Raw genomic sequence first — 26,962 nt, forward strand, 5'->3', positions numbered from 1 at the left:
GTTCGGCTTTCTACACTCCATGCACAATTTCATGCAGCTTTATCAGCCCCCCCCCCCTTCCCGGTGTGGGTTTTTTTCTGAGCTAAACAGCCCTAAACATGGGTAGAATTCAGAGACATATCTGCTTTATCACACTAGGGGGCAAACAGGATTTAAACTAGAGTTAAGCGAGAGTTAAACAGGAAATGTTGTGTGCTAAACATCAGGCATTTCCTGTTTAACTCTCATTTAACTCTTGTTTAAATCTTGTTTGCCCTCTAGTGTAATAAAGCTGTGTTAGTCTGAAATATCAACATGCAAAGGGATCTTGTAGCACCTTTAAGTCTTAACTGAGCAAAGTGGTACTACTGAGGAAGTTGACCAAGGCTGCATCCACATTGCAGAAATAATCCAATTTTGCACCACTTTAACTTGCATGGGTCAGTGCTATGGAATTCTGGGAATTGTAGTTTTGTGATATATATATATATACTGTCAGAGAGCTCTGGTGCCACAACAAACCTGAATTCCCAGAATTCCATAGCATTGACCCATGGCAGTGGTGTCAAACAGTATCATTTCTGCAGTGCAAATGCAGCCCATGGGTATAAAAGTTCATGCTACAATGTCATTTGTTCACTTTGGCCTGGTCCAGACCGCCCAAAAAGGGACAAACCGTGCGGCTTCCTCGTAGAGCAAAAAGAACCCACAAAAAGCGGGTTCTTTTTGCAGCGCCATAATGACGCCGCAGTGCACCAATGGCACACTCGCGATGTCATTATGGTGCCGCGACGTGTGGATGCTAGACATCCATCATGGCAAAATGGTGGTGCCCATCTGAACAGGGCACCGCCATTTTGACATACAGAAGACGTGCTAGGGTTGTGGGGCGTCTGTAAGTGAAGCCCCGAGGCAACCCTAGCACATCATTAAGACGTGCCACGAGGCCCGTCTGTACCGGGCCATTGACTCCAAGGTGCTACAAGATCTCTTTGCAGCCTTGCACATTGTATGTAACCTTTTTTCTTTGTTTGATGGCTTAATTAATAATTCAGTCTTTCTCCCAAAGTTGGAGCTCATAATAAGATTTAGAAAGAGATATAAATAACAACACAGAAAGTTACATGAGAAAAACAATTAAATAAAAAGCCATTTAAAAATGTGACAATTAAAAAATGCATCAGTGACCTGTTTGGTGCCCCTTCCTCAGCATCAAGGCTAGCTCCATGATCTGGCAGCAAGCCAACATGAAATCTCTTGGTGAACTCTTAATTCCCAACACCCCTTGATGCCCATTATTATCCTGACCAGAGCGAAGGCATAATGAGAATGAAAGTTCCTTATCCCTGCACTATCACTTTTACCAGCCCATTATCAGCCATATCAGAGTAAAATGGGTCAATCAGAATCAGTGGTGATGTTCTGACAAAATTACATTATGATCGTTTTATCCTGTCCTAACTCCAAGGAACTGAAGGGAGGCAAATATGATTACTATCTACTGACTACTGTATCCTCCTAACTGATCCCAAATGTAGCTCCGGCAGAAGAATAGTGAGTGTTCTAAGACCACAAGTCAGCTTCCTGGGTGAAGTGGGAGATGGGTTCAGATTGCTGAGGCCTAGGACTAGCCCTCTGTAAACTACACCACATTTACATTAAAGTCACTATGAATTCATCTGAGCAAGAGCTTTGAACAACCATAGCCAGATAATGGGAACTCTGCTGCACAGGAAAGGGGTGACATTTTTCTGGCATTAGAAATGCATACAAAATAAATGTATTTTTATTTTATTTTATTCATATCCTACCTTTCACTCAGCATGGGATTCAAAGTGGCTTACAACCATTTAAAACAAAGTAAACTAAACAAAATTAATACAAACGTTAAAAAAAATTCAATCACAAGTTTAAAAACACAAGAACAGTTATAAAAATACATTTCAAACATAATAATGTACAGACACACTACACCTCATTAAAAGTCCCATCTACTGCATCAAATTAAAAACCAAATAAAAAGGTCTTCACCTGCCAGTGGAAGGACATCAAACAAGGACCCAACCAAAATTGTCATGGAAGGGAGTTCCATAACTTGAGAGCAGCCACCAAGAAGTCTTCTCTCTTGTGTCCTCATCAAATCTGTTTGTGATGATGGTGGGATCAAAAGAAAGCAACATCCTGATGATATTAACATTCAGAAAGGCTTATAAAGGAGATAACGGTCTTTCAGATACCCTGGAGCCAAGCCGTATAGAGCTCTAAAGGTCATAAACAGCACTTTGAATTCTGCCCGGAAATGTACTGATAAGCAGCAAAGCTGTTTCAACAAGGGAATTATATGCTTCCTGTAGTTGGCCCCTGGCAGCATTCTGGCCACAGCATTTTGGACCTGCTGAAGTTTCTGAACAGTTTCCAAAGGGTGTGTTACAGTAATCCAAATGGGATGTAATCAAGGCATGTGTCACCATAGCCAGATCTGACATCTCAAGAAATGGGCACAGGTAATACATTAGTTTCAGCTGTACAAATGTATTCCTGGCCAAGTCTGAAATCTGGGCCTCCGAGGTCAGAGCTGAATTCAGGAGAACACCGAAGCTCCAAGGCTAAGGTGTCAGGGGGAGTGTAACCTCATCCAGCCCAGGCAGAGTGCATATTCCCTGATCTGCCTTTCAAGACCAGGAGCACCTCTGTCTTGTCTGGATTAAGCTTCACTTTGCTTGTCCTCATCTACCAGCCATAGACTTGCTGAGAATAGAGGCATTGGATGTGGAATTTGGAAAGAAATGTCATCAGGCAATTTGAAGAGGGGGTTCTCTTGTAGGATCTCGTGCTGGCCTTCCTATATTTTAGTCACCTAATTTACTATATTTCCTATTATCCAAAACAGCATTTACAAAGTCCCTGATCCCATGACCCTCACTCCTTCATTCTCAGACCCTTTGGTACAGCATCATTCTTGACATTTCTAACCATCTGCATGAATTTAATCCTCACTCCTCATGTATGATCATCGTTGCATTCTCAAAATAGGAGCTGTGCATAGTGCACACTGTCCTTATCCAACAACAGGAACCTTGCCAGAAACCTTGGGTGCTCAACGTGAGAATGTGTTTATACAGTCCTCAGTCCAGAAAATTATATGCACGATGTTCATTGCTGCTGGAATATATTTAACCAATAACCAGATTGTCATGATTTCTACTGCCTCACATTTCATCTTAGTAGAAAGCAGGCCCCCTCTGGGCACTTGAGACAAATTTAATTTAGGGGAATATTTTGGAGAATTACTTCTGGCTGATCAAGAAGCAGACACTTAAGAATTCCCCATAAATCTCTTTTCCTTTCACAGCATGCCTTGGCTTTATCCTCAGTTCAAAGTCATCCACAGTGCTAGTGCTAGTAACAGATAAAATGTCTGAAGGCCTAGGTTGGGATTTGCCATTACCAATTTATTAATGTCAGCTGAATAACACAAGGATTTGAAAGTCTGCCCATTTAATTAAAACTTGGAGCAATTGTTTTAATAAGTGTGGCAAGGTTGGTCTGAACTCTGAGGTTCACATCATGGCATGATCCACCACGTATTTACAAACAAAATGCTTTTTGTCCTAGAAAATTCTCTCTTTCTTATCCACATTTTCTTGCTTCTAAAAGCTACAATCCCGCATCTCTTGGAACAGTTCTTTCTTTAACTACATCACCCATTTTAAATTGAAATCTCACATGTCTTTGCAATTTTATATCTCAATTCGACTTGTTTTGTGGGCAACAGAATGGCCAGTGCTTTATCCAAGAATTAGTAATACTCTCTTTTTGCCTTTCCTATGCCCCTCAGAAATAAAACCTGTTCCAGATTTAGATCTGAAGCTCTCATCTGCTTTATACAATACTATGTATTATACATAAAAGGAGAATGTAATGTTTACCTGGGCATTCATTTATCCTTAATGATTCAAAGGACCAGTAGTCTAAGTGAAAGCAGGTGAACTTCTAGTGGGCAATGTAGTTGTCTCATTGTCCCTGCTGCTTTCTCTCTCCCATTCTCTGATCTCAATTTCAAAACATCTCCCTTTAGAACTCTTCATTAGACTTCATAAAAGTAGCTTCAAAAATATAAACTCCCAGTAGATAGACTTCCTTGATACATGCAGGACAATAAAAGGTCTCCAAATAACAAGCAGTTTTATTTCTTATTGATTTTCTCATATGTAGAAGAGAAGAATGTAGGCAGGAACCTACCCTTAATTGTACTTGTAATTGTCTGTGCTACAAAACCATGTTCCCTGAACCAATGATCTTCCTTTGAAATAGGCTTTCAGTGGAGCCATCGTGTATGTAAAATATAACAAACAGCTTCAGTGAGGAATAAATTAAATTGCTCTCTCTTTCCTTTATAAGATTAATTTTAAGCTCAGATATATATTTTTATGATAGCTAGATATCACATGAATTCAGACAGGCTTGCATCATGTTAGTGAATTACAATGCAATAAGTCTACACCATCATAACCCACCCACTCTTTTGATTGTTGCCAAGGTTGGGATTCTATTCTGACCAAACAACAATCCAAATCCCCTCCACCCGCCTTTTCAGTGTGATCCACATGCCTCCTCAAGAGGGCCATTTCTGTGTTGGTGAAAAGTGGAGGGACCAATAGAGAAGCTTCCAACTGTTTTGGCATAGCTGGATGCATAGTAGTGTCATCGCCCTCAAGGACATCATGAGGACCCCTGGATGATCCCAGGCAATGCTTGTTGCAGTGTGTCCAGTTAAAAGAAAAGAACTAGATGCATCTCTGATGTCCCCCTGCTGGTCCACAAACATAGAAATGGCTGTCTTGAAAGCCATCTTGCTACATTGAAAAGGTGAGTTCAAGAGATGAATCATGACAGCAAACCAGAATATGTTTCCCAAGCCAGGATCTCAACCACTACAAACAAAACAAGCACACACATTTATATGAAGTATATGTGTGTGTATATGAAGTATATGTGTGTGTGAGGGAAAGGGGGATAGAGTGCAGTAATGTAGATTTATAAAACCGTAAGATTCGAAGAAGGAAGCAAATTAGTAATTATCTTTGTAAAGTATTTGGAAAGCAAGCTATTTTAACAAAACAGCTTTTAAAAACAGTAAATTAGTTGGATGTCCAGTGTCCTAATATCCCAAGGGCTATGAGCAGAGGTTGGAATTGAAATTAGCAGTGCCATTTATTAGATTCGCATAAATAGGTCAGTCACACTGGGCTGGAGAATAAAAAAGTTCACGATGGAATGCAGCCATATTAATCCTTATAATGAGTCCCATATTGCACTGGATTAAATAGCTGAAGGTTGAATGACCTGCTGCCTCTTCTGTCAGTCTTTTCATAGATACTGCATTAAGAGAAAAGTGATATCTAGGTACTTAGTATTCAGTGAAATGACTAATTTGCATAACTGTGTGTTAGGGTTGCCAGGTGAAATAAGGGAGAGGGCTCCTGTACCTTTAATGGATGTGTAGAAGAGGGTCTAAATACTCTAAAGTCACCAGATCTCATCTGATCTTGATTTTAATCAGTTCTAGATGGGAGACAGCCAAAGAATAACCGGTGCTATATGGTATATTTTAGTGGTCCCCAAATTTTCCCCTTTAAGAGATTTTGGACTTCAGCTTCCAGAAACCTCAGCCATGTTGGCCAGTAGTCTGGGATTCTGGGAGCTGAAGTCCAAAATTCCTTTTGGAGCACAATTTGGGGACCACTGTTTTTGAGGAAGGAACAGGCAAAACCACTAGTGTCTTCTTTGCCTTACTGCATAGCTATACTGTAGAAATAATGCAGTACGACACCACCTTAACTTTCATAGCTCTATCCTACAGAATTGAGGATTGTAGTTTTGTGAGGCACCAGCACTCTTTAACAGAAAAGACTACACTAAAGACCTTGTAAAACTACAGACTCTAGAATTCCTTCGGATGAGCTACATCACTTAAAATGGTGTTAAACTGCATTATTTCTGCGAATTCATAGGGTTTCCATAAGTCAACAAGTGACTAGAAAGTACACATATGTATACAGAGAAGAGGGTATTTCGGCACATGTCCTGCACTGGGTACCCTAATAGTAGCCCTACTATGTATGGAGCCCTACTTTGTATGGAGAGAGTGACATGAACATGTATATGTCCCATTTTTAAAGAGTGTTTTGTTTTGTTTTTGGTCAAAGCACTGGCACATGATACTGTGTTTTCACCACCATCAGGTGGGACTGCCCTTTTGTTGTTGTTGTTAGCTGCCATCAGTTCGACTTCAGCTCATGGGGGCCATGTGAATGAGACGTTTCCAAGACCCCCTGTCCTCTACCTTTCCGCTCAGGTCCTGTAGGCTCAGACCAGTGGTTTCTCTGATAGAGTCTAGCTTTTTGTGTGTTGAGCAAATGCAGTAATAGAATGCTTCCTTGCCTGACTCCTTTACCAATTGGGAAACCATTCTGTTTCTTGGTATTCAGTTCTGACTGCAGCCTCTTGTCTTGAGTACAGGTTTCACATCAAGACAGTCAGGTGGAGTGGCATTTCTCTAAGAGCAAGTCATAGCTTTTCATGATCTGTGAAGTCAAATGCTTTGCTGTAGTCAAGAAAGCACATGTTGATTTTCTTCTGGAATTCCCTAGTGCATTCCAATATCCAATGTATGTTTGCCAAGTGATCCCTAGTATCTCTTCCTTTCCTGAAACCTGCTTCACATCTAAGATCTCTCACTCTATATATGATAGCCTGTTCTGCAGAATTTGGAGCATTATTTCACTTACATGAGAAATTGGTGCAATCGTCCCATAATTACTCCTATATTTTGTTTCTACTTTTTTGTGAACAGGGATATATATTGATCTCTTCCAATCTGTTGACCTCTGTTTTGTTTTCTATATTTGTTGGCATATTTTAGTTACAACTGAACTTGTTGCTGTTGTTGTGAATTGTAGCAGTTCTATTGATATGGCATTTGTTCCTGGTGAATTTATTCTTCTTGTGGCCAGTCTGGAGAGAAGATGTGAATTGGACAGGTATCTCCCTTGCCTCTCTCCCCTCATGTTTCTTGCAGTGCTGTTGAGAGTGACCCCTCAGTTTCTTCTCCATGTTCACAGGGCAAGCGTAAGAAGGAAGTCTCCTGTGTGCAAAATATTTCCTCTCCCTTTCCTTTCTTCTAGTGCTTTGTCTATGGGGTAGATCTTGGTAAATTATGTCCAATAAACATTTTAAGATGGATAAATATAATGACCTGCTAAAGCCACCTGTAAATGAGTCAAAGGAGAATGATGCATTGGTTCCAAGAGCATCATCCATCCACTAATCAGCTTATGGATGGCTTTAGCAGGTTGTCCTATTCATTCATTCTAAAAAGGACTTTCTCAAGCTCTACATCAGGGGTAGGCAACCTGCGGCCCGCGGGCCGGATGCGGCCCGGCGAGGCCTTGGGACCGGCCCCAGCCCGGTCCTGCCACCGATTGCCGCCAGGGCCTTTGGAGGGCAATTGTCTATAGAAGCCTCAGAAACGTGCATTTATATTAACATTTTTTAAAAAATCAGCAAATTTTTTTGCGTGTCCTCCATCTTTTTTTAAAAAGTGTCTTCCATTTGAAAATTTTGTCCTACATTTGTCCTGGTTTATTTATATATTTATTTTTTTAAAAAATTATTTAATTATTTATTTTTTGGCTTCGGCCCCCCAGTTGTCTGAGGGACAGCAATCTGGCCCCCGGCTCAAAAAGGTTGCCTACCCCTGCTCTACATGGATGTTTTAACAAACCCAGATGGTGGCAGAAGTGGCAACAGCACAGAAACAGTGATGCTCAGTCTCTCTTTCTGTCCTGTGTTCTGAATAGCACACGGACAATTGGTCTTGCTGTCTTCTCTTCTCCTCTTCTAATCCTTTGCTCTGTCCTAAGATGTGAGCTGTCTGTCCTGGGAGCAAGTGCTGAGTATGAATCCCCATGGGTCCTAAAGAGCTGTTAGCTTTCTCCTCCTCTTTCGCCCTCCCTTTCTCCAAGCAGTCAGGATGCAGCTTTTCCCCCTGTGGTCTTCTTCTAAGATCAAACGTTTCTGGAAGTTGTGTTCTGCAGATACTACACAGTGAGTGGCCATCAGGCAGAAACTTGTGCAAACTCTGCAAAGAGGCTTAGACATGCCTCCTGCGGTGCAGGAACTAAAGTCCAAGCATTCATTAAGAACTCACTGCTGTGGTTGACTCACAATCACAATGAAATCCTATTTAGGAATAAATCCTACTGAGTTTAATGGGGCTTACTCTTAGACAAGTGAGCACAGAATTGCAGTCTCAGGGTCATAAGTAGCTCTTTTGTGAGAAAGGGGTCTGAGGTTTCATGGGATGGATTCATGCGATGTAAATAGCAAAAGTTTAAATAACGGCCACTTTGACATGTTCAAAGGCTTTTAATTCTTTAAAGAAAAATATGGAAATTTAAAAAATTGCAAGATTATAAATAAGCAAAATATTAGCTAAATAAAAACAATTCTGTATCATTGTTAAAAATATAGGCTATCCAGTGAGTGTACATTCATTGGACAGGGCATTAGGAGGAGCAGGTTTTATTCTCTGCTGAACAACAGGGCAGAATACAAACTGATATAAAAGAGTTAGGAATTTCGTGAAAACAGATAATTTTTACACCTTCCCATGTCTACAACCTTGGGGTAGAAGAGTAGAAGTTCTTTAATGCCACCTGATGCACACTACATTGGGACTAAGCCCCAATGACATAAACTGAAGTGTTACTTTTATATACATTTATAGGATTATACTCTTCCTTCCTAGACATTACAGCCTACAGTAATTGGAATTGCCTGCTGCAAGCTGCCCTCTCCATTGCCAACTACAATGTTTTCCATCATTGTTATTGTTATTAATATATTTGTTTATATTCTGCCTTTTATCCAGCATTGAAATTCCAGATGGCTTACAGATTATTAAAGCCAGTTTGTTGTTGTTGTGTGCCTTCAAGTCATTTCTGATTTACGGCGCCTCTAAGGTGGACCTATAATGGGTTTTTCCTGGCAAGAGTTGTTCAGACAAGGTTTGCGATTGACATCCCCTGAGGCTGAGAGCATGTGACATGCCCAAGGTCATCCATTGGACTTCATGGCCAAGCTGGGATTTGAACCCTGGTCTCCAGAGTCATAGTCCAACACTCAAACCACTACTCCATGCTGTCTCCAGTACATATCAGTACAAACATGCAAAACATCTGTTAATTAAGAACAATGAAACTGTATAAAAGCATTAAAAACCATTTAAAATGTATGAAAAGACAGAATATAAAAAGTCAGCAAAACAATGTACCCCTCACAGTTAATTCACAAAAGCCTGGTGAAACAGATTTACATTGGACAAAACCCCTGGAGTCATCCTGTATCCATTACAATCTGTTCACAGGACGTATGGCCTGATTCACAATTCATCCACCCCTTTTGGCCCTTAATCTGCTTTTTAAAACCTCACAAGTTATTCTGGATTTCCCAGGGAAATCTGAAGTTTCCAAGAAATTCTGGAGTTTCCTGAGTGTGGACAGCAGGGATAGGGCTGGATTTGGGTGGGTGGGTGGGAAGCATTGCCATCCTTAAAGGGCCAGTGCTGCCTGCCACCCCCTCCCTAGCTGAGCCCAGCCACTGGTAAGGAAGGGGGGAAGTGTTCCTATCTGGGTCTCCAGGTCTGCTACCACCATTGCCACCTTCCCAAGCAAGTACCCACATACAGAGACTCCCACTGTGAGCATGTTGGTGTCACTTGTCTGGTATCAGAACAGTGTGCCCAGTCATGTGATCAATGAGGAAGGCATTGCTCTGTCCACTCCATGTTGATCATATGGCTGGGTACCCCGTTCTGACCTCACGAGACGTGATATCACAAGCAATCTTCTGCCAAGGAGCTGCTTTTCTGGCTTGTGAGGCACTGATAGCGGCAGTGACCCTGAGGAAAACAGGGCACCGGTGACAATGCAAGGTTGGCCTGACTGACTGTTTTGACAGCAAGGCAGCTTCACTGTTGTGCCAGTGTGTGTGGCATTCACATAGTGGATCTGGGGCAACTTCAGAACAGAATACCCAGCACTGCCCTTGGATTTTTTTTCAGCTGGTCTAGATGCACCCTTCATCTGCCAACAGAAGGAGAGCATTGGCATCTTATAAGACCAAACTGATATTACAATATCAGGAGCAACATTCAATCTGTGTTACAACTTTTGTTTGTGCCTGTTTACATATCCTTATGCTCCAGAATCCCTTTCACAATATATCACTGCCATAGGTCCATCCTAGGATTCTGAGATTAGCATGTGTGAGTGTGTGTGTATGTAAGTTCAAGTCACCCATCAACGTACTGTGACTCTATGAATTGCATGGGGTTTTCTTAGGCAAGGAATACTTAGAAGTGGTTTTGCCAGTTTCTTTCTCTGAATTATAGCCTACATCACCTGATATCTGTTTGTGGTCTCATATCTGAGTACTAACTAGGGCTGACCCTGCCTAGCTTCCAAGATCAGAAGTTATCAATTTTATATTCTTCAAAGGAATGGTACCTTTGGATTTTATTTACAAGCTATTTACATTGAAGTGTACATAGTCCATATTATTTTGTTACTGTCATGGGGAGTTGGATGGAACAAAAATATTCCCCAAAGATTGGATTGCTGCCACTCATCCACAACATTCATGGAGAATGAACTGGTTAATTTATTTGAAATGTTAGAAGTAGTGTAATAGGACTTAAGTCTTTGGCTTAAATGTTTTTTTGTGGAGTGGGCAGGAAAAATATGATTATTTTCCCTGAATCTTTGAAGTTATTGCATGCTGTGAATGTTAGGGGGAAAATCAAGTTCTGTTGTTTGCTGTATGATAAGCATAGCTTGCTCTGGAAAATGCTGTCTGCTGTGTTCTGTCTGAAATAGGTTTTTGTATAAAGGTGCAAAAATTGTGAAAGTTTGTCCTTGTGATTTTGAGGTCTAAAATAACATTGCAAGGGGGAAGAAAAAGAAACTGTTAAAAGTGCTGAGTGATGTAAAAAAAGACGTGAAATATTTTTTGGATAGAATGTTGGATTTCATGATTAAATTGGTTAAGAAAGAATAGCACTGGGGTTCTCTATTCTGCTGGAAGAGTCTTAATTTTCAAACAGGCTGCCATGTTAGTCTGTTGCAGCATCAAAAGGGGGGAAAGGAGAAAAAGAAATGTACTTGTGGTGGTGGTGGTGGTAGTGGTGGTGGTGACTTTAGTGCCTTTAAGTCGTTTCCAGTTTATGGCAACCCGAAGGCGAACCTACCATGGGATTTCCTGGCAAGATTTGTTCAGAGGAGGTTTTGTGATTGCCATCCCCTGAGGCTGAGAGCATGTGACTTGCCCAAGTTCACCCGATGGGTTTTATACTATAGAATCCTGGGAACTGTAGTTTGCTGTGGCACCAGAGTTCTCAGACAGAGAAGTCTAAATGTCTCACAAAATGACAGTTCTGAGAATTCTATAGCCTTGAGCCATGGCAGCTAAAGGGATGTCAACCAGGATAATTTCTGCAGTGTGGACGCAGCCATAGTCCAACACTTAAACCACTATATCTCACTGGTATAGGAATGTAGCAGCACCTATAAGGCAGTTAAAGATTCTTCATTTGTAACTCATAGTTTGTATTTGTAGTTGGAATTTGTAATTAGAAATTACAAAGGAAGATTAGAAACAGATGAATTGAATTATATTCACAAATTCCATTCCATTGGCAGAGATATGAAGACATATTTTTACATTTTCATCTTGTTTAAATGTAAACATGAAAGGTTAAAGAAATCATCATAGTTCAATAATAAATAAATAAATAAAGTTTATTAAGTGGGTAACAAATATTACACACTTCTCCACTCTATTTTTTGTTGCATTGATTCTGATTTCATTAAACCGCTTTTTTATTAGGTCTGAAATGGGAAACTAACAAGGATTGGTGTTTTAAGGTCCTGGTTAATAAAGAGACATTAAACCATATTTCTGCATTTTGGATATGAAGTGCTTTAGCACTCATCGTAACAGATGGGACATTTTAGTATTGCAAAGTCACATTTTGTTACATAATTCACACTGAACTAGACCTGCAAATTAGTTATTTTATGACATGAAAAGCTTTAAATAACACCCCCAAATTTCATCCACCCTCCATGTACATTTTTTTAAAAACAGAATGGATGAAAACAGCTGGGACAAAATTTGTTCCAATAAATCTATTGCAATCTGCCTTTGGAGTTGTTTTTTATTTTATTTTAAAAAATCCCATACAAATCCACTGAGACAGCAAATGTCTTCTGGTATTTTGTAGTTGAAATATGATGCAGAGAAGCTACTATAAGTGCTGAGGTGATAACCAACATCTCCTCACTGCCCAAAGGTGGGAGAGAGCAAAACCATTCTCACTTGATCCTGTCTAGGATGGCCAAAGCAGCGATACAGTGATATCATAAGAGACACAGTTGAGGGAGCTGGTGCAGACATCCACAGAGAGTTCACCTTGGAATAGCCAGGAACTGCCTTTGGAAACACCCACAGCCAGAGAAGAGTGTCAACAAATCGTGCTAGAAAACTACTCCTCAGAAAGTGCATTTTTACTGCGTAATCTGTGAAACAAATAGAGAGGCATAGCATATGCAGAAGAAAGGAATCTTGTCAATGTCAAGTGGAAACTCCTTGACATGATTGATCTGAAGGGTGCCAACAAAAAGGCCTGTAGCTCTTGGCAGAGGTATGATGTGGACAGCATGAAACTTTGGAAGAACTGTGGCATCTAGTCTCAAGTTGCTGCCACTTCAAATTAACAATGAATCTGAAGAGATTTTATGAACTCAGAACGTACTAGCAGTTCAACAGCAACAGAAAAACAAGAATGGTACATAGAATCACCAGTAAACTGGCTGCCTTTCAGAACATGTGCATAGTGTTTGTTGAGCAGCTTCAGATGTGGTTCGCATTAGGGATGGATCTAACCATCAATGAACAGTTTAGAGGTAGATGACCATTCTGACAGTATATGCCAGGGGGAAAGAGACTTAAAATGTGGTGGTGTTGCAATAATAAGAGCTCTGGAGGAAGACATTTACCTGGCCAAGTATCCTGGCACACTATGGGAAGTCCAGTATGGGGATAACAATAGTTGAAGCACATTTAAACACATTTTATCACCTTAGAACTTACAGAAGGTCTCCTAATCAAAGATGTGATGTACCTCAACTCCCTTCAACAGAAAAAGCCTTACAACACCCATACCTCCCAGTGTTACTCCTACAGTAGGGCAATGGAAAAGAAAGAACCAGTAGATGGCACATCATTTGTTTGCAAGCTCCACTGCAGCATTCAAGTGACATGATCTAGTTTATCTGTGAAGTGGCTGTCACAAAGAACACCCCTTCATTGATGGACATTTTCATCAGCAGAGATTGCTTTGGTATTGGAGTACAAGATTGCCCCATGATTAATACTAGTTTGTCTTACAAACATTTCTTTTCCTTGGTGTTCATTTCATACTTTGGGAGGTTCACACAAGGGTTTTTGTTTTATTTTTTGTTTTCAGTTGGAAATAACTGTGGCAGTATTTTTAGGGAACAATTGTGTTGATTACATTTTTTTTGCAGAAAAGGAAGTGTATCAACTGCTCACAACACATGTTCTGTCTCACATGAAGGTATGTTTTCTGACTCTGGATATTAGAGTATTGCATGACAACTTCCATTCTACACCCACAAACACTTCATTGGACATGGAGTTTTTTTATTACCTGAAATATAGTGAAAATCCCAAAATATTCACCAGACTTCATGCTATAAAAGTTATTTAATCCATCTGGATGAAAGTTAAACAGGATTGTGATGCTGAAGCTTGTGAACAAAGGGAAAAGGTGGAATGAGGGAGGTAAAAGTGTGTAAACTCAGCACATTTCCAGCCACCTAAACCATGGGATTTTTTTTATCTGAAAACGACTCCTACCATTTTTAGGAGCTCCACAAAAGAACAAGTTGATATGTTATAATAGGTACAGTTAATATTCCTGGAATTTAATCTTAAAATATATTAAATGTCACAAGTGCATGTGTGTATATAGATGTTCATAATTGTGGGATTAATTTTTCAAATGTATCCTTTGGATCTATACAATTGATTTATTTACCAATTTGCCTTTGAAAAATTATAATCTAGTTCACAAATTAGCCTTTGTAGGAGACGCCAGTTATCTGTGTGCCCCTAACAAATATTAGTTTTACAGGTTGAGTCACCCTTTTCTGGAAGCCCAAAGGCCAAAACCTTTTTTATGAGTGGTTGAAATAGTGCTTTTTCTGATGGTTCCAATGTACACAAACTTTGTTTCATGCACAGAGTTATTAAAAAATACTATATAAAATTGCCTTCAGATTATGTGTACGGGGTGTATATGAAACTTAAATTATTTTTGTGTTTAGACATTGGTTCCATCTCCAAGATATCATTATGTATTTATATGCAAATACAGATATTCCAAAATTTAAAAAAAATCTGAAATCCAAAGCACTTCTGGTCCCAAGCATTTTGGATAAGAGAGACTCTAAGGACTGGAGTCAGGGACGTAGCCAGGATTTTGGGAAGGGGGAGTCCAGACGAAGTGCCACCATTATAATGGGGCTTGGGTGTGGCGGCGCAGCAGCACATACCATTCATTTTATCTAACGGAAGGGGGGGCCAGACCCCAAGAACCCCCCCCCCCTTGGCTACGTCCCTGCTGGAGTTCAGCTTTGGTGCAGCTTCTGGCCTCTTTAAGATATGTGTGTCATTTAAACAGCATACTTCCAAAGTGACCCGAAGCAGCTTTATTTTGGCCTGTTTATTGGAGCCCTTAGTCTTTCCTTGAATTGTGGTGCATAATTTAAGATGTTAGAGTGTTGGTATGGTGTGGTGGTATGCCAGTCCTTAAATTGACAGCCTCCTTTCTTTTAAGTTCTGCATTTGATCTGGAATAGTTTTTCTACTTACAGGGTTGAAGTGTATTGTCTTTGTTTGCTCACAAGTCTAGCTTTCTACCCAGGATCCCCTGAGATGCAGATAGATACAGGCTCGTACAGTTTCCAGTCTCATGTCAGTGTATGACCTGTACAAGCAGCAATATTTACTCAGAAATTAAAAACAAAGCATCCAGCCTTTCCTGGCTGAAGAGCAGCCGTAACAACCGTAATACAAAGTAGCCATGCGGATTACCTACCTGTGTCCCTTGGGGCTTTCTTTTTCATTATCACAGCTGTCTCTTTTTGTTTAACGTGGAAGCTGAATTATGAACTGCTCAGAAATTCTGGATCCAGCACAGAAGTCTGCTGTGTAGAGAATTTTTCCCATTAGTTATTCAGCTTGAGCCTGTTTTCCAAACCCCCAGAACAGAATGTTTTAAAAGGGAGGTATCAATTCGTACAGCATATGGCATAGAAATTTGGCCCCAACACTGAGATTAATTTCTTTCTATAACTTGGTTTTCATAACTCCTTTAAAGAAAAAAAGACATTTATTCTGAGAAGAATTAAACTGTATATTTTGTTAGGCTTGTATTTTATTTATTCAATTACAGCAGTAGTGCTCATCCATTATATTCCTTCCAGGGAGGATAGAAATAAGTGAAATGACAACAGGGATGGGGGAAGTTATTTAACGTAACAGCCATTACTACATGATGGCTATAAATTCCTTATGTTAAATATGGCTCAGTTTTGGAGACTGGAGTTAAGGAATGAAAATAAGCAGTGTGGTCTCTCTTCCCCTCTTCTGCAATTTACAGGCAACAACAGTTTGCTCCGAAACAAAGCTTGAAATAACATGTTTAAAACTAATGTCATCTTTGTCTCTCTCAACAAGAGCCAGTGATGTTACCTTTTAACCTGTTTAATTTTTAAAAGAGATAAAAATTTGGGTTTTTCCCCCTGGTAATCTCATATTTATTCATTATCGCAAAAAAAAAAATTACTAGTGAATTTTTGTTTTGCTTTTTAGGCCTCTGGACCATTTGGGCCAAAAAGAGCCTGCTTTTAATGGAGAACACTGGTAAAATTGATAGAGTTGACAGTAGTATGTTAATATCACATTACATTACTTGCCACTCATAAGTAACAACTATTGCCCTACACTTAAGTTAACTTATCCAAAGTGTAATGTGCTTGTGCTTTTTATGTATTATCCATTTATTATTTATTTATTAGGATATCTATATCACATCCTCTCTATCTGGAGATCTCAGGGCAGTGTACATTAAAACCATTGCTTTCCTTTCTGTCTTCTAAACAAATTGCTAATCAGTTTCATGGGACTGGTTTGCACAGTGTTAAATGGTAGCTCACTGTCAACATTCCAATGGGATGAATGTTCTGTACCAAGTTCTGTGCATGGCTTCCTCCCTGACTGATTATACTCAGGTTTAAAATAGTTGGTTGTTTCCATGTTACTTTTATTTTTAATTTTTATTATGTCTGTTTGGGGAACTGCAGTAGTGGTGAGAGCCAGATTTCATGCCTACAGCACTGCAAAATTGGCTGAAAATTGGTCGTAACTAAACCAAGTAGTGGACCAAAAATTGCTGGGGCTTTCCAAGATTTGTGGATAGGCTGGAGGGTAGCTGCGGTTGACTCCTACCTCTGCGGCCAAAACAAAATATCATGGGGAAATCGCAAAATGGCCCCCAGCAGTGACAGTTGACCTTTTGTGGTAGTTTTTTTTTTCACCTGGAGGAAAAAAAAGATTCGGAAGAGGAGTTTGGACATGGGTGCCAGTTTGGGAAAATACAAAAGATTAGGGATTCACGTTCATTGCAGCCTGTACTCCTACTGTCCCTGTTTTATACTCTTATATTGTTGGGATTATTATAAAACCTTTTTTTTTAAAAAAAAAAAATTAATTATTATTATTTTAATTTTTTCCAAGTTTTATTCTTTACATTAATTGCTTCAAAACTGCATAAACACATTTAAAATAAATAAATGGTAAATAAATAAAAGAAGCAAGCTTTGGTCCCCCAGTTTTAAATTAACTATCGTTTACCATGTCATCCCAGACAAACTATGATTAGTCTTAATAATGGTTAGTTGAAACAACCTTAATTAAGATGAATTACAGTTTAGGACTCAGACAGTTTTTTCTGCTCTATAGTGTTTGCTGCTTTCTCTGTTTCTGTCATGAGGAGATGTTTTAGTGTTTTCAGTGTGTTGTGATAATATTTTAACCATGAGTACTGCCTAGTGTCCCCCAAGTATAAACATGATTTAAGAAGTTTCAATAAAGAAATAAATAGAAATATGTCTGAAGCAGAAGCTTCTGATCTTTTCCTGGTGTCTGTTCCAGGAGTGTATGGTTGTGTACATACCTGAAAGCTTTTCTCTTTCAGAGGGCTAGCTATTGAGTCTATTGGTGCATCTACACTATAGAAATAATGCCATGTGACACCACTTTAACTACCGGGACTCCATCCTAAGAAACCTGGGATTTGTAGTTTTGTGATGCACCAGCACTCTTTGGCAGAGAAGGCTAAAGACTTTGTAAAACTACAAATCCCAGGACTCCATAGTATGGAGCTACAGTACTTAAAGTGATGTCAAACTGCTGTATTTCTACTGTGTAGATGCACCCAAAAGGCCTTTACAGACCTCCCCAACAGAGCAGTGTCCCGGCGTCACTTTCAGTGCCAGATCGGGACCACAGCAACCACACATCATGGCCCCAATCCAGCAGTTTGCCTCGCTAAAAAATAAAAGCAAGATGCCACTCTTTTTTAGAGCAGCAAAAAGGCGCCTGTCATGGCCAGTCACGAGGAGGATTCAGAGGACAAAGAGGAGAACCTGGCCCCTCAGGTACAGGGGGGAACGTGAGGCTGAACCAGGCCCCAGCTCTGCTCTCCCAGCTCCTGGAGAGTTGGCTGTGCCAGACCCCAGCCCTGTTGTATCACCTCCAGTGGACCCTGTGGTTCAGCAGCCCAGCCTTTCCCTAGCAGCAGTTCCAGGCCTGGGAGGCATAGAGGAGCAAGATACTAAGGTACCTACCTTCAGCCAAAGAAGGATTGAAAGGTCGTGCCTTTGGTGTTCCCAAAGGTTAGCTGAGAAACGCTCATTAATCACTCAGCAGCTGCGATAAGGAGCTGGCCTGATATAAACATCTGGCAGACGCTGAGCCTCTTTGTCAGAGTTTATCTGCATTCCTTTGTGAAAGCTGCTCTCTCTGACTCCCTCAGACTTTGTTGCCAGACTCCTTGCTTCCTAGACCTCGGCTAGACCTAGACCTCTTGACCTTGGATCTGACTTGTTGACCTACTCTCTTGACCCTGGACTGGACTTGTGAAACTGCCCTCTGGAACCCTGGACCGGCTTTTGGCTTTGCTCTATCGGACACTGGACTGGTTTTGTGCTTTCGGAACAGTTTCTTTGCTGCTGTAAAGCCTTGCTTTTGTTTACCTTTGACTGGCACACTCTTACAGCTGCCCGTTGGCAGCTTTCCCAGACACCGCCCTTGCCATCATGGCAGTGGCTTTTCAGTGTTACTTTGGTACAGCACATCTAAATGCTACACCAAAGAAATGGTGTGATGCTGTAGTCGGGCAAGCGGCATGACTCCGGCATCTGGGTGGAGTTGGGGCGGGCAGCATGCGGTCACCACACACCCTCTCCACCCCAGTGCCAGTGTTTCTTGCTGGTCTGTAGAGGCCTTTAGTTGCTCTTTTATGAAAGAAGAGGGGAAAGACCTTCTGCATCCACATAGTTCATGATAATAAAAATCACTGTGTCATTACCCCATTGCCTCTTCTTCTAGATCAAAAAATGTCCACATAGTTTATACAGCTAGCCCTCTGTATCCATGGATTCTTTATCCACAGTTCCAAGCACCCATGGCTTGCAAATATTTAAAAAATATATAACTTCAAAAAAGGAAACCTTGATTTTTGCCAAGTTGTGTAAGAGACACCATTTTACGATCCATTGTATTTAATGGGACTTGAGAATCCACGTATTCCAGGTGGTCCTGGAACCAAACCTCGGCAGATACCAAGAGCCCACTGTACTGTTTTTTTAAAAATAACCTATTTTTAAAGGTTAAGAATTTCAAAGTATTTTCCTTTGCCCAAAATGGTACATGGGATTGGAGTAAGCAACAGGAACGTTTGTGTGTGCGTGCATGCACAAATACACGCATAAGGTATTGGATGGGAAAGGATTTGCCAGGTGGCTATATAGATTCACGAAGGCCTCCCTCCCATTCAAATTATGGTTGGCTTTTGGTCTTCCTCCCACACACCCATGCCCAGTAGCCCTATCATTTGGCTGGCCAGCAAGAAATCTCCTTATTCCAAACCTTACCATTGGTCTATTTAATACAGCCAAAGAATTGACCATGGTTCTTCAGAATTTCAGGCAGAAACCTTTTCCAGAGTTACCTTGACATGCCAGAGGCTGGGACCTGTTCAGAGTGCAGATGAGTCAGGAGTTTGCAGTAGTGGTTGCTGCTGTTCTTGGACATTTTTTAAAAATAGCCAAATGACGTTTCATTTGCTCTGGACCATCTTCAGGCAGTTCCCAGCACTAACTGCAACATTTTATTCCCACTCCTGTGTGCATTTCTTTTTAATTCTGAGAAATATCAGAACACTATACTCTCCTCTCTATCTTTCTTTCTCTTGAATTTTTTTAAAGAGTTGTATTGCTATAGTGTATCAATGAAATGGCACTTTTGCAGAATAACTTCTAAAAATGTTATTTAAAAAATTAGAGAGGAGAAAAATTTCCTTCAAACCACAGGACCACATACCCCAGGTTTTTTCCCCCCAAAAAAACCTGGTAGAGTTCTATTGCAGATCTAAGAAATCACTACAAGCCCAAAGAGAGAATGGAAGGAGAACATGGATGTGCCAAGAACCAGCAAAATCTGGCATAATGCAAGGAGCTGTATCACAAGAACTCGCACTTCTTTACACCAGGTGCCTTGCCTTGATATTCTACATTATAATTCAAGGGGTGCATAAGTGTGTGTGTCCCACACAAAAAATGTTATTTTTAGTTCTTTTAGTAAAAATTCTACATTTCTGCTGCTTTACTTCATCATGGTTTTTCCCTCCTTGTAGCATTTATGTTCTTGCTAAGATGATTTTTCACATTGGTACCCATCCTAGAATCCATTGACTTGTATTAAGCTAATTTCATACATGGCTCAGTGCATTGTGTCTTCTTTCTGAATATTTACAGCTGGTTTATTAGATAGGCTTTGTCTTAGGCTATTGCTGCTCAGGGGGTTAGCTGCTCATTTTATATTAGGCATGTGTCTTCATGTGGAAATATCCAGCTATACCCTTCAGCACAGATGTCTGTGTTTTAAACTGGGGGAGGGATAATTTATTACCAATTCAAGGTTAATACTTGCAGGATATAATCCAATGTAACTCTGTGATATTACGTCTACCTAAGAGTCTTGCATTCCTGATTAAATAGTGCCAGAGGGGAGTGTATGCAATGCAGCCACTTATCTATCCAGAGTTTGCAATTTCACCTGCTACAGTATTCCATTTGAACTCCTATTTAGAATTTTCCAGGGGAAGTGAAATATTTGCTTTCAGATATGGGAGGCCAGGTGCCTGAGCAATTATACTTCCCTCCGCCTTTTTTGCCTCTGTCTCTTTTTGGTGTTTTCTACCAAAAATATATTCCTTCATTAATATGCCATTGGCAAAATACTGATTAGCTGTTATAAAGACTTGTCTGTAAGATGACTAGCTTATAGCTTCTTGTTGTTGTCGTCGTCATTTCCCCCCACAAGGCCACTTGCCTGCTGTCTTTCCGCAATTTTATTTATTTATTTTCATAGTTATTTAGATTAGAACAAAATTAGTGCACAGCTAGGAGCTTTTCAGTGCATTTTTAGAGTATGAAATGTATTTCCACAAAATACCTTTACACAATATGAAATGTTAGAACACTCACCAGCATCAGAACTAAAAGGATGAAACAAATCTGGGCAGCTGGCTTAATACGCATCCTGCTTTACCACCCGGCACCACAACCACTGACATGAGTTGCTCCCTCCCAGGTTGAAAACTAAGTGTCCAGCTTCAGTCACATGGATGAGTGCCTTGTTGTAGTTTCAGAGGAAGCAATTCATGGTGGTAGTATAAGGTGGAACACTGGGTAAACAGCTCCCCAGTGTTGCTCCAGAGTGCTCCAGATTTTCCTAGAAAATCCTGAGGAGATAGAGAGTTTTTAAATACCAGATTAAGGCAGTCCACATGGCCTTTGGCCCTACCTCATATGGACAGGCCAATGCAAAGGCAGAGGGAAACGGATGTAAATTGTCTACGTAGACATGCTCAGGATTGTGGAGAAAAGTGTTTACAGTAGTTGCTGTTGCAGTACACGCCTCTAATAGTTTATATCTGTATTTGTAGAAAGCCAGGTTTTGGGGCTATTGATGTACCTCAGAGCTATGATAGGATTTCCCACATCCTTCCAGGTAACACATACCAAATGGCTAAAAGATGCACATCCAGGTATAATAATAATAGTTTAATAATAATATTTTTATTTATATTTCCCGCCTCTCCCTGCAGATCGAGGCGAGATTACATCAGTATACTTATTCTTTAATTATTCTTTGTTGGGGTATTAAGTGTTATGTCTGTGAGTGTTGTGTAAAATTGGAATGGAAGGAGTACTTCAAGATGCAAATTCACTGGCCTCCTGTGAGCTAACCTTTTTCCAGCCATGACGATAATGATGGTGGTGATGGTGGCGGTGGTCATGATGATGATGATCAACTTTATTTATACCCCACCTTTCCCTCAAAACCAGGATTCCATGCAGCTAAAAAGGCCAGTGCGATTCTGGCAACTAAAAAGCCAATGTGATTCTAGGATGCATCAGTAGGAATATAGTGTCTCTATTGAGGGAAGTAATAGTACCACTCTATTCTGCTTTCTTTGGGCCTCACCTGGAATATTGTGCCCTGTTCTGGGCACCACAATTCAAAAAAGATGTTTGCAAACTGGAGCATGTCCAGAAGAGGGCAACCAAAATGGTGAAAGGTCTGGAAACCATGTCTTATGAGGAGTGATTAGGGAGTTGGGTATGTTTAGCCTGGAGAAGAGAATGTTAAGAAGTGATATGATAGCCCTGTTTAAGTATTTGAAAGGTTGTCATACTGAAGATGGAGCAAGTTTTGTTTTCTGAAGCTCCAGAGAATAGGACACGGAGCAGTTTATTGAAGCTACAGGAAGAGATTCCACCTGAATATTAGGAGGAACTTCCTGATAGTAAAAGAGCTGTTCAACAGTGGAACACACTCCCTCAGAATGTAATGGAGTCTCCCTCTCTTTGAAGGTTTTTAAACAGAGGCTGCCGAGAGTGCTTTGATTGTGTATTCCTGCATGACAGGAGGTTGGACTGGATGGTCGTTGGGGTCTCTTCCAACTCTATGATTCTAAGCAACTTACAAGTTAAAGCATGTAGAATATAGTTAAAACTTAACAAAAGATCAACATTAATTTGGAATTAAACTATTAGCAACACTAAAAACATTTTACAACATACAATTAAAATGCTAAAAAGCAGTTTATAAACAGCATAATTAAAACAGTGCAGTATGGTAACTAACAACCCTTTGTTTTAAAGCCTTTAATTCTCAAAGGCCTGTCAGAAGATTATATATAAAAAGGTCTTTACCTGTGAAGGAAGGGCAGACAGAGTGAGTAGAGAGACGTGCCAGCTTTTCTGGCGAGGAAGTTCCAGAGTTTAGGAACAGTCACTAAAAATTCCCTCTGATGAGGCCTATTAAGATGGTGACACTGAAAGACGGACTTTGCATGCATTTTAGACTCTTCCTGCAACTCACGTTCCACAACTTGGTTATCTCAGGCTTTGAGGGAAATGACTACAAGGTCTCCATCATCCACCATCTTCTTTCCTTCTTTTTTTTTAATCTCTTTTCATCCATCTCAGCACTGAAGTGATAGTATTTATTTATTTGTTTGTTTAGAGTACTTATACCCCACTCTTCAGCCACAAAGGCTCTCAGGGTGGCTTACAGATTGTTAATTTGACAGTTCCCTGCCCTCAGACTCACGATCTAAAAGGATACCAAAAAAAAAAAAAAAAAAAAAAAAGGGAATGGCAGTAGAGAAGGGGATCCAAGTGGTACTATAGTTCATATGCGCTCATGCGATCCCATTTGGCATGTAAACCTCAAAAATTACCTGTAAAGCCTAAACCATCTAATTTGGTTCTCTGTGTGCATTTGTGCTTGCTTACCAGGCACTGGAATCTCTACAAGTGTAATTGCCTTTAAAATATCAGTGACAGTCAGGAAATTGGATAGGATAACTGCACTTTCATACCTTGTTTAACCCATTATCTATTTAATGTCATGCAAATATTCATCATGCTATCCAGTCAAAGGTAAGCCCTTCTACAGTGCAAGGCTATCCACATTAACTCCTCTGTGAACCCCATTGATTTTGGTGGGACTTCTTCCCAGGCAAATCTGTATAGCAGGTAAGTATGTATAGGATTTTAAATATATAGTTTCATTGATTCAAATTGCAAACACAGCCGCACATTTAGCCCTTGAAATAAATGGGTTTAGAAATAGGTAACTTTAGCTGGTGCTTCTGGATGCTTTTTCTGTCTGGAAGAATGGGGACATTGTCAAGGGAAGGTTAAAGAGCCCATAATTCATCTTCTTCAAAAAGGTGAGAAAATAGAGGAATCAAGTTTGCCTTGGTTGAGAAAATGACAGGAGTGCTTGGGGCACACCTCAGAGCAAAGCATGTGCTGTTCTCAGAGTTGCTTGCAAATGATAGCAGTGGGATAATTTTCTCTTGGTAGAACTGATAATAGGGAAGTCATTAAAATACTTTAATGGGGCAGGAATTAAAACTGGGCCAGTTGTCTTTGGATGCTTCAAGCAGCCTCTGGCATGTTGTTCTCTGGCAGCTAGCTTTCTCTGCCTTTTTTCCAGTGTGAATTCATTATATAGAACATGACTTTTTAGTAGCAAATATCTGTTCCAACCAAAATGATAACAAGTGTAGTCTTAGATCTCACAACATTTTTTTAAAAATAATAAAAACCTTGTACATCAGGAGGAAATAAGGCTGAACAACACTAAATAGTAATAATAATAATAGTAATAGTAATAATAAATATATTTCCTAGCTCTCCTCAAGGCTTGCAGTAGGGTACAACATGTTAAAATACAAAACACAATTTAAAACACAAAACCAACAGTTTAAGTACAATACTGTAACGCCTTTAAGATACACTCATAAGAGTACATTCTTTAGAATATACAAATTGAAAACCTTTAACATTTTAGTAGTTTTCAAAGAAGCTGCCATGTTAAGTCTCTTGGGATATAAAAAGGAGAAAGAGGAGAAAGGAATGTAGCAGCTTTAAGACGAATAAGTTTTTATTTTAGCATGAGCTTTGATGGATATAAACCCATTTCTTCAGATGCAGTACAGTGTCTCCTGCATACACATACATATAGTATACATATATGCTCTGTATTTATATTTAAGAAGTGTATTTATATCGATGAAAACTCACGGTAAAATAAAAACCAGTTCCTTTTATAGGTGGTACTACATTCCTTTCCCCTCTCCCTTCCTCCTTTTAATTTAACATTCTAAATCTAACTTTTTAGATTCCTACAAATGTATTTCTGACTTGGCAAATTTTTAAGTAAGTGATGGAATGCTGATCAGTTGCTTAAATATTTGTTCAATTCAAATGCACCCAGTTCATCTCCACTCCCCCAATGCTGTCTTTCTTTGTCTGTTGGGAGGGGGAATGGAGGATTCATATAATTGTTCTGCTTGTATGCCCCTGGCACAAATGTGAGCATTTCAGATAGCTAGATGGTATACTTGCACAGTTAAAAGACTTTGTGCCAGTATACCATCTCCTCTTTATTGGTCACTTTTTTGTGGAAATAAAAAAGCCAGAAGAGGTATTTGGATTGATGAGAGTTACAAGTAGAAGACATCAGCAATGAGATTCCTTTCTAAAGTTCCATGAATGAGGTAGGAGTGAGATGGTGATAAAAGTCTCATTTACAAGCAACCTGTGAATATGCCATATGGTCCTTTTTTGTTTTCATTTACCTGTAATGTGATTAAAACCAGCTTGTGAAATTGATACTATAGAACTACTGTTGTGTTCTTATATATAAGTGTCCCACAACAATTAGTTTTTGTCTTGTTTTGATAAAACTGTGATGCATGCATGAATGCATAGTCACTACTTTGAGTTGCCTTTTGTCTAAATATGTATTTGATTTTCCCCAGTTGTCTGTGATATTATTATATTGCTGTTAACTATTGACTGAATGATTGCTGTTGTATCTCAAATGTGCTGATGCGAGCATTTTGTGATATATAAATAAATTTCCACCAGTAGCATCATTATAATAGCACAAGCAGCAGAAATTTATGGAAAGAACAGATTAAATGCTTAGACTTAAATTCTTCAGTGTGCAACTCAGCTTAAATTGCTGTGTCTGAATTTTGGGTTGCTGAATCAGGTGGAAAAAATCAGACTGACACATCGCTTGTCTATGCATTTTTACCATGATATATTACTAAAAGAAAAAGCTCAAAGGCTGTCATTGATAATTCTGGTTAAAAACTTGGAACATAAATTATTAAGATTTGTAGTTTCTTCTCACAATGGCCTGGGAGTTAGTACATATAACAGAGTAAGGAAATACGACATCAGAATGTAGTTAGTATTGTAACAGAGGGCATCTTTATATATGTAATAAAAGACTCTGTACAAGTTCTAGAAAACCACAGCTAGAAAGATCAAAAATTTATTTCCTGAACTACTTAACATTTAACTTAACATGACATTTAAATTAAATAACACCCAGGACCACTTAAAATGAATTATTATTCATTGAGAGAAACCAGAATAAATAATGATAGTCAAAGGGTATATTATTTGTTTATAATTTATGAAAAAGCATTCCTTGGTGACCTGACTTGTAAATTTAAATGGCCCAAATCTGAATGCACAGAAGCACATAAATTCTATCACTTTATGAAGACATACAACATGATCCAAGCACATTAGCTCAGGTATAAAAACTCTAAGATCAGTAAAAGGCCACAGGGACCTCCACACAGGTATTGGTGTGTTGCATCCAACAATGTGCTTTTGTCAGTGAAATAACCACCACTGGTAGGTATATTTTCCCCCTCTACTTGCACCCAAAGAGTTACAAGGAGGAGAAGGAAGAGAAGGGAAATTTGGTATATCCATGAAAGAAGAGGTAAGTCATATATCCAGCACGTAACTATTGAGATATTTCATAATTCAGCTGCAGGCATTCATGGATGAAATACACTGTCTGGATCCATTTCATTCTGGCTTTAGATGCAGAAATCTTTGGTGATTCTGGTTGATGTCCTTTTTCTGGAATCTTGATCCTCCTTTAGGTGGCTTTTCATATTATTAATTATCAATTAATTTTATATCCCATGATCCCCCAACATGGGGCCCAATATAAGACAAAAACAAGATAAAGCTTTAAAAATTAATGTAATGATAAAAAAGTTGCTGTTGTTGTTAACTGACCTTGCATCATCCTCAACTCATGGCAACCCTGTGGATGAGACATCTCCAAGACACCCTGTTGTCACCTTTTCTGCTCAGATCCTGCAGGCTTAGCCCTTGGCCTCCCTCATCAAGTCTAACCATGTGGTATATGGTCTTCCTCTCTTTCTAGTGCTTGCTATTTTTGTAATAATAATAATAATAATAATAATAATAATAATTGTTTATATTTTCCCACCTCTCCCAGATGGATTGAGGTGGGATTACAGTCTGCTAAAATACATACATCAATACTTAAAATATATATAAAAACACATCAATAAAATTGATAACAATTAATCTTAAAAACTAACTCTTCATGGCATCATTGTCTT

The 26,962-nt window shown here is 39.5% G+C and overlaps 1 protein-coding gene across 1 annotated transcript in view; it reads left to right on the forward strand.

The window, feature by feature from the left end:
- The window catches only part of KLHL29 (kelch like family member 29), a 401,354-nt gene that overhangs the window by 233,769 nt on the left and 140,623 nt on the right, over positions 1-26,962 (forward strand). The window lies entirely within an intron of this gene.

Source organism: Sceloporus undulatus, chromosome 1 (genome assembly GCF_019175285.1).
Source record: "Sceloporus undulatus isolate JIND9_A2432 ecotype Alabama chromosome 1, SceUnd_v1.1, whole genome shotgun sequence".
NCBI classification, from domain to species: domain Eukaryota; kingdom Metazoa; phylum Chordata; class Lepidosauria; order Squamata; family Phrynosomatidae; genus Sceloporus; species Sceloporus undulatus.